The following is a 13,076-nucleotide window of genomic DNA, read 5'->3' as shown; positions in this document are numbered from 1 at the left end:
TTTGTTCAAAAAGGGAATCAAAGAGCTAGGGTTTGGAGAGTTTTTTTGGAGTAGAGAGAGAGAAGAAGAAAGGAGGCAGCCGCCGGCCATAGCTTTGGCCGGCCGGCACAGCAGCTCCTCCACAGCAGCTCGGGACAAAGAAGGACAGCAGCAGCAGCTCGGTTTGCCATTGAAGGAGCAAAGCACGGGACTTGATTGGGATTAGAAGGGACAGCAGCTCGGGTCTTTTGCTAGAGCAACCGGCATAGCTAGAACAGCAGCTCGGACTCCTCTTTGCAGCAGCTCGGACTCCTCTTTGCAGCAGCTCGGGCTTCATTGAATCAGCTCGGGACAGCAACTCAACTGCTCGGTTTTGAAGTTTCCGGCCAGACCTTAAAGCTCGGCCGAACTTCGTCTCTCTTGGCCGGAAAGTTGAGATTTGATTGATACATCTTTGTGGTTGCTTCCTTTGTGTTTGTCTTGCTGTTTTGGTGCTTAAATTTTAGAGAGAGGAAGCTTCAAGCAAGCTTTCATGGTGGTTTAGTGTTAAGAGGAAGAAGAAGACATATCTGGTAAGGGGAACCCTGGTTTTACTAAGGGGACACCAAATCTGAATTGTTGAGGGGAAATCAGGACATCGCTAGGGGAGATCGGCAGCACTTAATGAACCATTCATTCCGTCAATCCTAGCCTCGCACCATCATCGAAATAGGGAAATTTTCACCTTAACTCATGTCTTTCTTTATTTTCTTCTCGTTTATTATGTGTTCCACCATGTCTAGCTAGCTTTTGTATTCGGATACTCGTAAAACATGTTTTGATGTGACAAATGAGTTTTAATGCTTTTAATGATAAAATCTTCCGGGTTTTTAGACCGTTCATGGACTAGAATCTGAGTTATACAAAGAGTTCGTTGACCAATCCAATTAAATGGGTGAAGTTAACTAACTTTTCATGCTCATAATTTATTAGTACTAGTCACTATCGATTTTGTGGATCGAAGTATCCCTCTCATTCGATTCTTGCTCGACTCTTCCCGAATCTCTCACCTTTAGTTTAGTTCGCCTTATTTGTTTATTTAATTGAAATCAATCCAAAAACCCAACTTATCATCTTTTCATTTTTAGTCTGAATTAGTGACTGACACTTAAACCGGTGGGTTGGACTCTTTCGGTATTCGTATTACCTTCCTATCTTCGTGGATCGATTCCGGTCTTACCGGGTTATTACTTGACGCCCGTATACTTGCGGGCGGAGACCTTTTAGGGTAACCTTTTAGGCCCATCATGGATCATTGCAGCTTGATCTTGAGGTCGAAATGTCTGAGAATGTGGGATTGGATTCTCAAAGTCTATATGAACGTTGTTTATCTCTGCGTCAACATCTTCATATTGTTGGAACAATGAATCGTCAAGTGAATGTCGACGAAGATAATTGTGTAAGCTATGCATGGAACCACAATATGTATTTGAGTTTCAAAACTATAAGATGGCATTTTTCTTAATATAGGAAATCTACACTTCAACACACCAAAGGCTCGCTCAATCACATTTCTCAATCGGGCATGCGTGCGGTTAATTAGTTCTTCTTTGCCAATAGCACGTCTAGATTTTTAACTAGAGAACCAATATCTTTGATTGTGATAAGGAGCCATAAAACTTTTACTGTGCGTGTAAGCAAGGTCACATAAATAATATTTATCTGCACAAACAAATACAAAATAAAGTCGATATTAAGGTTCTAAATGAAATCTTATTGTAAATAATGAACAAATTTTACCCCGAGTGGAAAATTCAAAGTTGGGTTACCCACAGTCTCGAACAATAACTTGGAGTCATGGGCTACACCTTCCCATCCAGCTACCACAAACAAGAACTTCATATCAAAATCACATATTGTCATCACATTTTGAATATATTATTTCCCACCTCGCTCTCTAAAAGGAATTCTTTTTGAAGGAGGAATCACTGCATGGATTAACGTGTCATCTAATGCGCCAATAGCTCCTCTGAATGCCCCTTCTCTAAGTCACTTATGTGTTCTTATATGTGGCATTGATTTTTTAAAATTTGGCGGAACTATCATTTCTTTTGCGAATTCTTGCCTAACCCTCAACAATTCATGAAAAAGTTTACTAATAGTTTGTCGTGAGTGTTGGAAACGATGTTTAATCATACCATTGGTTTCTTTATGACCAACTGTCATTAAGAACATGACAAGTTTTTCATCAACATTTACATGTTTACTATTAGTAAAAAAATCTTTATCTCTTAAATGAGAAGACAACTCAATAAACGCATCTTTATGCATTCTTAATAATTGATACATCACTATAGATGGATCATCTAACAATTTCCGTATATACGCTTTGCCAGTGAGCAAAGAAACACATAAACTTCGACGAATGTTGGGAGTACGGACTTTGTTAGGTTTGAAACATGAGAGTATGATTAATGCAAAATAAATAAACATTTCATCTTCTTTAGTGAAGTGTAGAAGTATATCCGCATTTGATACCATGCCGACCAAGTTTATTAAATCTACAAAGGAAAACACTATAAGATCATAAGCAACACAGACATGACTTAAAATTGAAATGGAAATCTAAATCTCATATAAGATAAACTGTGATAAAAAGACAAAATTCTAGTTTATGACACTAAAACTAATAAGAATCGTACAAGAACAAACTTAAAGAATAAAAACAGAAATCTAAATAAATAAACAATAATAATTCAATCATATGATTGTTTCACCAGTTCTTATAAAAAGACTACCTTATCATTTACGTCTTCTTATATCATGAAAGTCTTTCGCAATTCAGTATTTTTACAAAGTATTATTATAGGAGCAGCATAAATTTTTTTGTTTAACTGAACATCAGGTATGACCTGCATTGCATTTATTATCTTAAGTCATTCATCAACATAATAAGTTTTGGTTTCTACATCTTCTTTAAGTTCATGTTTGATTTTCTTCATAAGAATCTCTCTATCAGCTTTGGGGTCAACATGAAAGGGCATTCATTATTCCAAGTAATTCACTATACTCCGTACTTGATCTTTTTCTCTGAACCTTCAGACTTTTCAAGAGTAAGACTTAGTAAAATAGTAAATTCTTCCACATAAGCATCATTATTTTTTGAGAAATAGTCATCTTTGTCAAGATCCACAAAAGTTTCACTTTCATTAGTGGTGAACTTATCATAGTCATCTTGATCAAATAGAATTGGACTATAAGCAGTTTCTCCAATTGAGAGTGTACCTTCAAAGAGTTGCTCTAACTCCTTAAAACGTTTTAAAGGTTGACTTCTAAACTTTGCAACCCTCTTGTCTTTCTGCATATGCAAAATGAAAGAAACTAAATTAATACTTTTTTTTGAATTGTTAAGCGTGTGCCTCGAACCGTTGACCTCTAGGTGGAAGATATACCTCTTACCATTCCAACCAAGGGTTGTTGGCAAACTAAATTAATACTTATATTGTACTAAACTTAATAAACTAGTCTTTATCTTAAATATGTTACTTGCTTCAATTAAAGTTTCCATTTTTCATCAGGTCAGTCGAATGTTCCATGATCAACGTTGTAACCATGACCAGTCTTATGTGTGAGTTGTCTCCAGACCATAAACCCGCTCTTTAGATAATTCCACTTATTTTTAAAGGTCTTCTGGTCAAAATTTTGATCGTATTTGGTATTCAAACCCTTAATAATGTTAGACCAATTTTTAAAGAACTTCCAGAGTAACCAAAAGCCGCAACTAACTCTAAACATAAATCGATGAAATCCTTCTTTATTGTCAGGTTCAATTTCCAGATTTGGATATTTTTCGTTTCTTTCTCGACAGATTCTTTACGCACAATATTTAGCTTCAACGTTCTTCTCAAACAATAGAAGTAAACAAACACAGATATTTAATAACTAATTCAAATTTCTCAAAAATTATGTTAAAACTCTTTTGATAATCATAAGATTTATAATTGAAGGTCGTTCATGAAGTGGGTATGTCTTTCTAAACAATGATATTTATTGTTGGAGATATTTGTTGTGTTACAAAGCATATACAATAATATTTATTGAACAATTAATTTAAGCATATGAAAAAAAAAATTGGGATAAATTTTATTAAGTATGACTATTGTAAACAAAACAATATCGTTTTTCGATAATGAATAGTGCAAAAATAATGATGAATGAATAGCAAAAAATAAAAATAATAACATTATAGACAATAGAAAAATTAATCAATATCAATAAAAAAAAATAATCAATATCAATTTAATGGAATCAATATCATGATGAAGACACCAAAATATCCATCAAACAAAAAATCAATTAAATTATGAACAATAAGAAAAACTAATGGATTACCTTAAAGTTGTTTTCTCTCTCCGGTAAGTCTTCTTCTCTTTAGATTCCCTCTTCAACTTTTCTCCATAATTTAATTCAATCGTGATAGGGGACCCGTCAACCCTACTTCCTTCCCTACCGTGTTGCTGACGTGTCCAGGAAAAAGTCACTTTTCTCTTGGAAACAGGAAACATGTTGGAAATGTTTGAAAATGTAAAGATGAGGGGAGTTAACGGAGTAAAGGTTGGTAACGGAGTAAAGGAAGGACTGTTTTGTCTTTTGACAATTAAATTTGAAAAAAACGTAATTGATAAGGATGGTGCTTCCTTCTTTCTTGTTGGCAGTTGAGATTTAATAACCCGTCAATCAAAGTGCCCATCTAATTAATAGGAACCCAACTATAACCTTCCTATATAATAACCTTGATCTTTAAACAAACCAACTCAATCTTACTGTGTGTAAATTTTTTTTTTCGTTAAGGAAACTGTCTGTAATTGTGAGCTAAAGATGGAAGCAAACTAGGTGTGGAAAAAGCTTATTGGAATTTTTATTTTTAAGGATTCAATTGGTTCATTTCAAGATTTCAATTGGTTGAGGTAATTTTCGATTTCAAAATTTTCATTTTTTTCTTTCCAATAATGTTAATATTTACATTATTTTCTTTTATCATCATTTATAGATTTATTTTATGAAAAATTTATAGTTTTATCATTTTTCCGGATAATATTTGTAGCATAAATGGAAGGGAGACCTTGTAAACAAAAAGTAGTAGAGGTGGAAGACGACGATGTAGAGATAGACAGTTATGAGGATAATCAAGAAATGGACAATGACAATGAAGGGGAAAAGAGTGAAAAAAAACCATGATGGGTCAGAAAATAGTATAGAAAATTTACAAGAGTTACTAAAGGTTGGATACAAATTTACCATGAGTAAAAAGATATATGAATGTTTTAAGAAATATGGGGCTTTGACAGGATTTCCGATCCGGAAGCGATATAGTAAAAAGGGCTCTGATGGTATTCTTAGATACGTTACTTTCTCATGTGCTCGTGAAGGAAGGAAGCCTAGCACCTCTGCAAATGTTTTAAAACCCAGACCCAAATCTCAAACAGGCTGCAAAGTTTGTGTTAGAGCGACACTTGGAGTAGACGAACAATGGAGAATAACATCGTCCTTCCTTGATCACAACCATGTTCTTAGTCCTACTCAATCTCGGTTCTACAAATGCAACCGAAATATTACGCCTTCTGTTAGAAGAAGATTAGAATTAAATGAAAGAGCAGGAATTCAAATATATAAGAGTTATGGTACAATTGTTGAAGATGCACAAGGTTATGAAAATGTTACCGCAACAGAAAGAGATTGTCGAAATTATGTAGATCAACTTAAGCGATTAGCCCTTGCTGAAGGTGATGTTGTTGCAATACAACGTTACTTTTTGAATATGCAAACACAGAACAAAGACTTTTTCTATTCCATGGACCAGGACGAGCAAGGTCATTTGAATAATCTATTTTGGGCAGACGGGAGGAGCAGAAAGTGTTACAAAGAATTTGAGATGTAATCACGTTTGATACTACGTATCTAACAAACAGGTATGATATGCCATTTTCTCTATTTGTTGGTGTAAACCACCACGGTCATACAGTCTTACTTGGGTATGGTTTAATTGCGAATGAGGATATAAATTCATTTGTATGGTTATTCAAGACATGGCTTACTTGCATGAATAACTCTCATCCTATACGAATAATTACAGACCAACATGCAGCCATGAAAGCAATCATCGTAAAAGTCTTCCTTCACACTAGGCATAGGTTGTGTTTATGGCATATATTGAAGAAGTTGCCTCAAAAGTTAGGAAGTGACAAAAATTACAACAGAATTAACTACAAGTTGCATGATTTAGTATATGATTCCCAATACGAAGATGAGTTTAAACGAGGTTGGTTGGATATGACTCGACTGTATGGCTTAAAACAACACAAATGGCTTGGAGAATTATATGAAGATAGGCATCGTTGGGTCCCAGTTTATCTTAAAACAAGTTTTTAGGTTGATATGTCAAGTACACAAAGAAGTGAGAGTGTTAATGCATTTTTTGATGGTTATGTGCATCCTAAAACTTCTCTCAAACAATTTGTTGAACAATACGGTCGTGCAGCGAGAGAGAAGGCGGAAAAGGAGGCACAAGCAGACTTTGGGTCTTATTCACAAATGATACCATGTGTGACTAGATATCGGATTGAGTTTGAAGCTCAAGCAGTCTACACTAATAATATTTTCAGAGCATTTCAAAAAGAGTTGATTTCATTATTATACCTTTATCCTCTAGGTGTTCGTCAAATTCACATGTATACAGACCACGACATACAAGAGGATATACACATTGGAGAAAACGGGTTGAAAAGAATGGTATATACAGTGTCCTTTAGTCAAACAAATCGGTTGGTTAAGTGTAGTTGTCGTTTATTCGAGTTTAAAGGTTTATTATGTAGGCATGCTTTGATGGTGATGATACACAACGGTTGTGACTCTCTTCCGGATGCATATATTTTACGCAGATGGAGAAAAGATGTTAAGAGATCGCACACGAAGATGAAAATTGGGGACGAAATTCGCAATTAAGTGATGATCTTGTCCGTTATGATCAATTGTGTCGTGCTTTTACAGAAGTAGCAGACTTGGCCTGTGATGAAGAGCAACGTTTTCAAAGATACTTTCAGTGGTGTGAAAACGAAAAAAAACACAATACCTTTATATAAATCCGCTGATACGACAACTCAACACTCAAATGTTAATCCACCCCCTTCAAATGTTAATGGTGAAGAAGCCGTAATACTCGATCGACAAGGTAGTAGGCGTAAAGGAAGACCTCGTTCTACACGGTTACAAGCTAAAAAATTCGAACCCTCGAGTAAAAAGAAGAACAAGGTAAAAATTCAATGTCGTGAAAGTATTTTATTGTTACTAACCATTTGGGCATGTTAATAATTTTTTTATTCACAGGATGCTAAATGTACCGAAGAGAAAATTCTTAATGATGCCCCGCTCACCCAAGAAAGCAACACTTTTGAGCAAACACAACAATCCTTTTACGGTCATTATAATCCTTATGGAAGTGTATGTATTCACCACACTTTCTATTATACCTGTTATCATCTATGATTTTGTATTGCATTTTAATTCTTGTGTAATGTAGGTCGATATGAATCAACAATCAGATTATGCATCTCAGTGCTTTAACTTTCAGGAGTTACTAAATCGAGTAGAGCCAAGATATAACGGTAAATTTATAGTTTACATTTCTTTAACTTTTATAATATTTTGAAATGTTTGACACGAAGGTTTATAGGATTTTTCCACATTATGCAGGTTAATAGGATGTTTCTTGAAGTTGTGAAGTGAAGTTTATGGCTCTTGAAGTAATGATATTGAAGTTGTTTTTTTGTTAACTTTCCATGTTTTTTGAACTTATATCCATGTGATATTGAAGAAGTTTTTGTTACATTGGATCTATGTATTTTGAACTTATATCCATGTCTTTTTTGTTACTTTGGATCTATGTATTTTGAACTTATATTCATGTGAGATTGAAGAAGTTTTTTGTTACTTTGGATCTATGTTTTTTGAACTTATATCCATGTGATCATGTGATATTGAACAACCTAATTTTAATTTTAATTAAAGAACAAACATCAACATTTAGTCATAATACAAAATATGGTTACAAGTTCGTCATTTAGTTTTACACAAATAACAACAAAATACACAAAAAGATATTCACCAATCATGGTAAAGATGTACAATAGAAATAACTATCAAAATTTGTACATAAAAAACTAAAGTAGCTAGAAGATCTTCAACTTTTGCCCCTATCTTTGGTTGAGATGTTACGACTTCATCTTTGAGTGATGTTGAATTGGCCGGAACTGAAGATTGAGAATCCTCACATGTTGGAGGTTCGGCCCACATGAAAGCCTTCGGGTGATCACTACCCAAAGGGCACTTATAATACTTTCTTAACGGATTTGCTCTCGACGCCGATACTTTTATTTCCATGTTTCCACCACCACATTAACAAGCTATATTTGAAATTTTCCTATCCATGATCAATAACACATGAAGAAATCAGTATCACATGGAGAAATTCAATTGGGAACCAAATATGAGAAAATGACACATCTTTTACTTATATAACCAAATCTGACTTCATCTTTAGCTAAAGAAACAATCTTTGTTCCCAACCTTTATTATATGAAATCCTTTTGTATATGAAATCAGTAACATATGAAATCTTTTTATATATGAAATTAGTAACATATGAAATCTTTTTATATATGAAATCAGTAACATATGAAATCCTTTTATATATGAAATCAGTAACATATGAAATCATTTTATATATGAAATCAGTAACATATCAAATCCTTTTATATATGAAATCACTAACATATCAAATCCTTTTATATATGAAATCACTAACATATCAAATCTTTTATATGAAATATGTAGAAAAATCTTTATTTTCCAAAAAAAAAACCTTTTACATGAAATCTGAAGAAAACTCTCATAAATTTACTATTTTGGGTGAAATTATTGAGAGGGGAAATAAAAAATCTACAAGAAAACTAACGAACAAATCATAGATCTATCAAACCCTAGATCGCACAACACGTCTAACAAACACTTGGTCGAAAAAACTCTATATCTCGAAACCTTAAGTTCAAAAAACCCTAGATCGAACAAACCCTAGGGTGAATCTCTCGTTCATTTTTCACACAATCAAAGGTTGAAGATTGAAATTTCAAAGAGAGAGTGAGAGAGATGAACTTACATGTGTTCTTTGCTAAGATTGAATTTTACAAAGAGTAAGAGAGAGGAGAGATCCTTCACGGCTGGGTACTGTTCTTGATGATGTTCTCTGTGAAGACTTTGTTTTCTTTGTGAAGGTGCAGATATGGTAAGGAGTGAATGAGAGAGATTTATGGATTTTGTTACCCATTAGTTTATTTGGACGGCTAGGATTTGGTTTAGAAATTGACGGACAGGGAATGTAGATAGGTTTGAATCTGTTAAATGTAACGGCCACTCATCACATTTGTATTACTTTACCCATCTTCCTTCTCCACGTCAGCTTAGACGGTGTGGTGGGGGAGTAGGGAAGATGGGTAAATTATCATTTTCCAATTTAATTTGGATGACTAGTGTTAGGTAATAGTACTTGTAATAGGTAATGATTTTAGGTATTAGTACAAGTATTTATAGGTATAGGTATTTATAGGAATTGGTAAGATCTAAAACAATTTTGGGCTAGTAATTTTGGACTAGGATCTCTTTGGGTGGCACAAGTTCCAACGCTTTGTTTACTTTAATTATTTAGGGTTTAGTTGGTTAATAGTTAGTAATTTCTATATTTCGTGTAGGTTTTTATTTAGAGTTTACTTTGTTGCACTTACTTTGGCACCACTTCGAAGTGATTTTCACTTATTAAGAACCAAACGGCAAAAAATTGTCGCCTACAGTTAATAAGTGAAAATCACTTAATAAGTGCAAAACTAAACACCCTCTTAGAGAGTGTTTAATTTTTTTAGCACTTAGAAGTGCTACCACAGTGATAATCACTTAGTAAGTGATATCAATTGTAAGTGGTATGTCGTTTGTTTTTCGTCGCTAGTGCTTGATTTCTGTTTTTATATTAATTTTAAATGTTATAAAAATTAGAAATTGCCTATTTTAACCTTGTTGTATTTACACATTGGCATTTCATACTAATTCATTAAGTTCGCAAGTTTAGGTACAAGAGAATTACGGTTTATGAATATTATGTCAAAAATCGCAAATCATTAAGAATTATGAAGGAGAAAGAGCTTAGTTGTATCATAGAGTTGGGGGTTTAGTGATTAGTGTAGGAAGAGATGCAAAAAAGAATTAGAATAAAAACTTAGATGAAGGATGAGTGAAGATGGAGAAGAATCATCGCTAAAGTCGTAAAAAGATTTTGTATTTATCAATTGATTAAAATTTCTTTTTAGTTATAATTATGTTGGTAATTATAATATTAGGAGAAGGATAAAAATGACTTTTTTTTAGCACTTAGAAAGTAAGTGCATAAAAATAAGCTCCAACTTGGAGCTTACTTTTTTGCACTTACTTTGCCACCACTTAGAAGTGATTTTCACTTACTAAGTGAAAAAACAAACAACTTAAAATTCCCGGCCCACACTTAATAAGTAAAAATGACTTAATAAGTGCAAAAATCAAACACCCTCTTAGTGTCCAAAATTCGTCTCAGACCGTCAAACATTTTGCGTTTATCGAATACCAAACTGTCGGATCTCACATTTCCACTAATCAGGATAGCAACTTAATGCTCTACTCGGAAGAGTGTACCTCGAGACTTGTATTTTATAAATGTGTTATTTCTGAAATGGCCCCTTAGTTTATGGTGGCCAATACGCGGACAACTGTTTTTTTTTATATGGACAACTATTTTCGGACCGGGTGCGAGTCAATTATGGTTGACTTAGTTGACTTTGATTTAATAAGGGGACAACTCCATGAAGTCTTAAATACTAACAGTTACTAACTTGTGGACCATTAACAAAATAATAGTTCAAAATTGAAAACCTAAGTTGTCTTCTTCTTCATCATCTTCTTCTTCTTCCTTCTTCTTAGTCTTATTCTTATTCTTGTACTGCTACTAAAACTAAACTATAGTTTCTACCACTTCCTTTTGTTTTTTTATCAAACCTTAGATGAATGAAGAAGATAAAACTCATCAATATCCACTTCCCTTATTTTTTAGTAAACTATAGTTTCTACCACTTCTCTTTGTTTTTTAGTGATCTATAGTTTCTACTACTTTCCTTTGTTTTTTATCAAATCCTAGATGGGTTTTAATCAAACCCTACATTGATGGGTTTTGAAAGAATACAAAACGATTTCAAGGCAAAAAATCGAAGTGAAGAAAAAATTCCCAGAATTTCGTGGGAAATCTACGAAAATATGCTAGATTTTCGTGGCAAGTTTCCTTCTGTCTCGCCAAATTTTCGTAGGAAATCTACGAAATTGGCAAGTCAGTTTTTTTTTTTTACTAAAACTCAGAAATTAAAAATCTCTCGTGTTTTGTCGATTTTCCACGAAGCACGAGCAACTTACTTGTTTGTAAAAAAAATCTAGGGTTTTGAAATTTTTGATTTCTAGGTTTTAAAAGTTTAACGGGGTTTAGGGTTTTTAAATCTGATCTTTCTGGTTAAGAATATCCTTCAACAATTCCCTTCCCTTTGTTTGATGTCATAATTTTCTCCAAAAAAATTATCTCTCTAGAATTTTTGGTTGATGATGAAGATGAAATAGTAGAAGAAGACCAAACTTACTTAGGGTTTATGAGAAAAATGGAGGTGTTAAAATAATACATCTGATTCTAAGAGGACTTGAGTGAAAATAATAGAGAGTTGTCCCCTTAGAAACTGGTGTCCATATAAAAAAATTAATTATTTTGGTTGTCCACATAAGATAGTTGTCCATATAAGAAAAACGGTTGTCCACGTATTGGCCACCTAGTTTATAACCAGCTTCCCGTCTAGCTCTCTAGTTTATCAAAAATTCTAAGGTGGTTTGTTTTTTGTCATTACCGTCACGAGGCCGCTAAAGTCAAATTTTCTATATCAAAATTACCCTCCTTTTAATTCTTTCACATACAATCTCTTTTTCTCTCTTTAAAAATTTTTCCCTCTCTCATCATCTCTTTCTTGTATTTTTTCTCTCTCGCTCATTTTTTTCTGGTTTGCTGTCATATAGAATCTAGAATTTCTTCTTTATATTTTTGTTTTTCATATTTGAAACAAATGGCTACTACACCACGTAAGAAAATCTTGGCAGAGAGAAATGAAATCTCTGATTCAATTTTCTCACATCCCTAAAACCTTGAAAGATTTCAAAATGTTCATTCATCTTCAAGTCTGGATTTTGATGATCTCAAAGAAAAATTCATCTAATCAGAAGAACCAGGTATCCCCAAAATATTCTAAACTAGTAGCTTCTAGTGATTCATTTCTAGAGAGAGAAAGCAAGTTTCTTGAATTAGTATACAAGGAAGTTTTTTTTTTGGGTTATTTTGCGAAAGGGTCATACATAAGTACCGGGTTTTGTGAAAGGGGCATGACTTTTTATTTTTTTGCAAAAGGGTCGTGGACTAATGTTGACCAGTTAAGTTCTAACACCGTTAATCTAATTCCATTACTTAAAAAATATATTGTTACAATTTAAGAAATTTATGCGATTTTGACACTAAATTAGCAAAGGTGAAAAATAAGACATCCACCTTGAAAAACATTATTTTTCTAGATTTTCTAGCATTACACATTTAAATAATGAATTTCATAATCTAATACATGATGAATAAATGATATAATCCAAATATATTTATGTGAAATATAAAAAAAGAAGCAAAATTTCAACTCCGGCATAAACAAGAGAGAAAAAAAAAATCTAAAAGCACATGAATATAAATCTAAACTTTATTATGTCTACTCAATTTAAAGAGTTAGAAAGTAAAAGGAATTTAAGAAGTGTGATGAGGATTCGTAAAAAAAAAAAAGAATTAAAAAAAAAGATCAAAAAACTGACAAAAAAAACCCTAAACTCTTCTCTTGTCGGCACAATCTCTTTGTAAAACTCAAGCGACAACACCTCTTGCACTTTCCGATGAAAATCAAAGGTGGAAGAAAGAAAAAAAAAAG

General features: G+C 33.3%; 1 long non-coding RNA gene across 1 annotated transcript; it reads right to left on the bottom strand.

Annotated features, from left to right (window-relative positions):
* Nucleotides 1–7,991: 7,991 nt before the first annotated feature.
* On the bottom strand, nucleotides 7,992–9,263 carry LOC147548957 (uncharacterized). Its single transcript, XR_015238768.1, has 2 exons — nucleotides 9,170–9,263; nucleotides 7,992–8,434 (listed from the first exon to the last, which is right to left on the bottom strand). It is a non-coding gene; the product is annotated as an uncharacterized LOC147548957 (long non-coding RNA).
* Nucleotides 9,264–13,076: the final 3,813 nt, after the last annotated feature.

The sequence above is a fragment of the Eschscholzia californica genome, unplaced genomic scaffold (assembly GCF_041429995.1).
Source record: "Eschscholzia californica isolate CP2 unplaced genomic scaffold, dmEscCali1.0.p SCAF_3, whole genome shotgun sequence".
NCBI lineage: Eukaryota > Viridiplantae > Streptophyta > Magnoliopsida > Ranunculales > Papaveraceae > Eschscholzia > Eschscholzia californica.
Note: the sequence above shows the minus strand (reverse complement) of the source record. Positions and strands in the feature narration are given on the sequence as shown.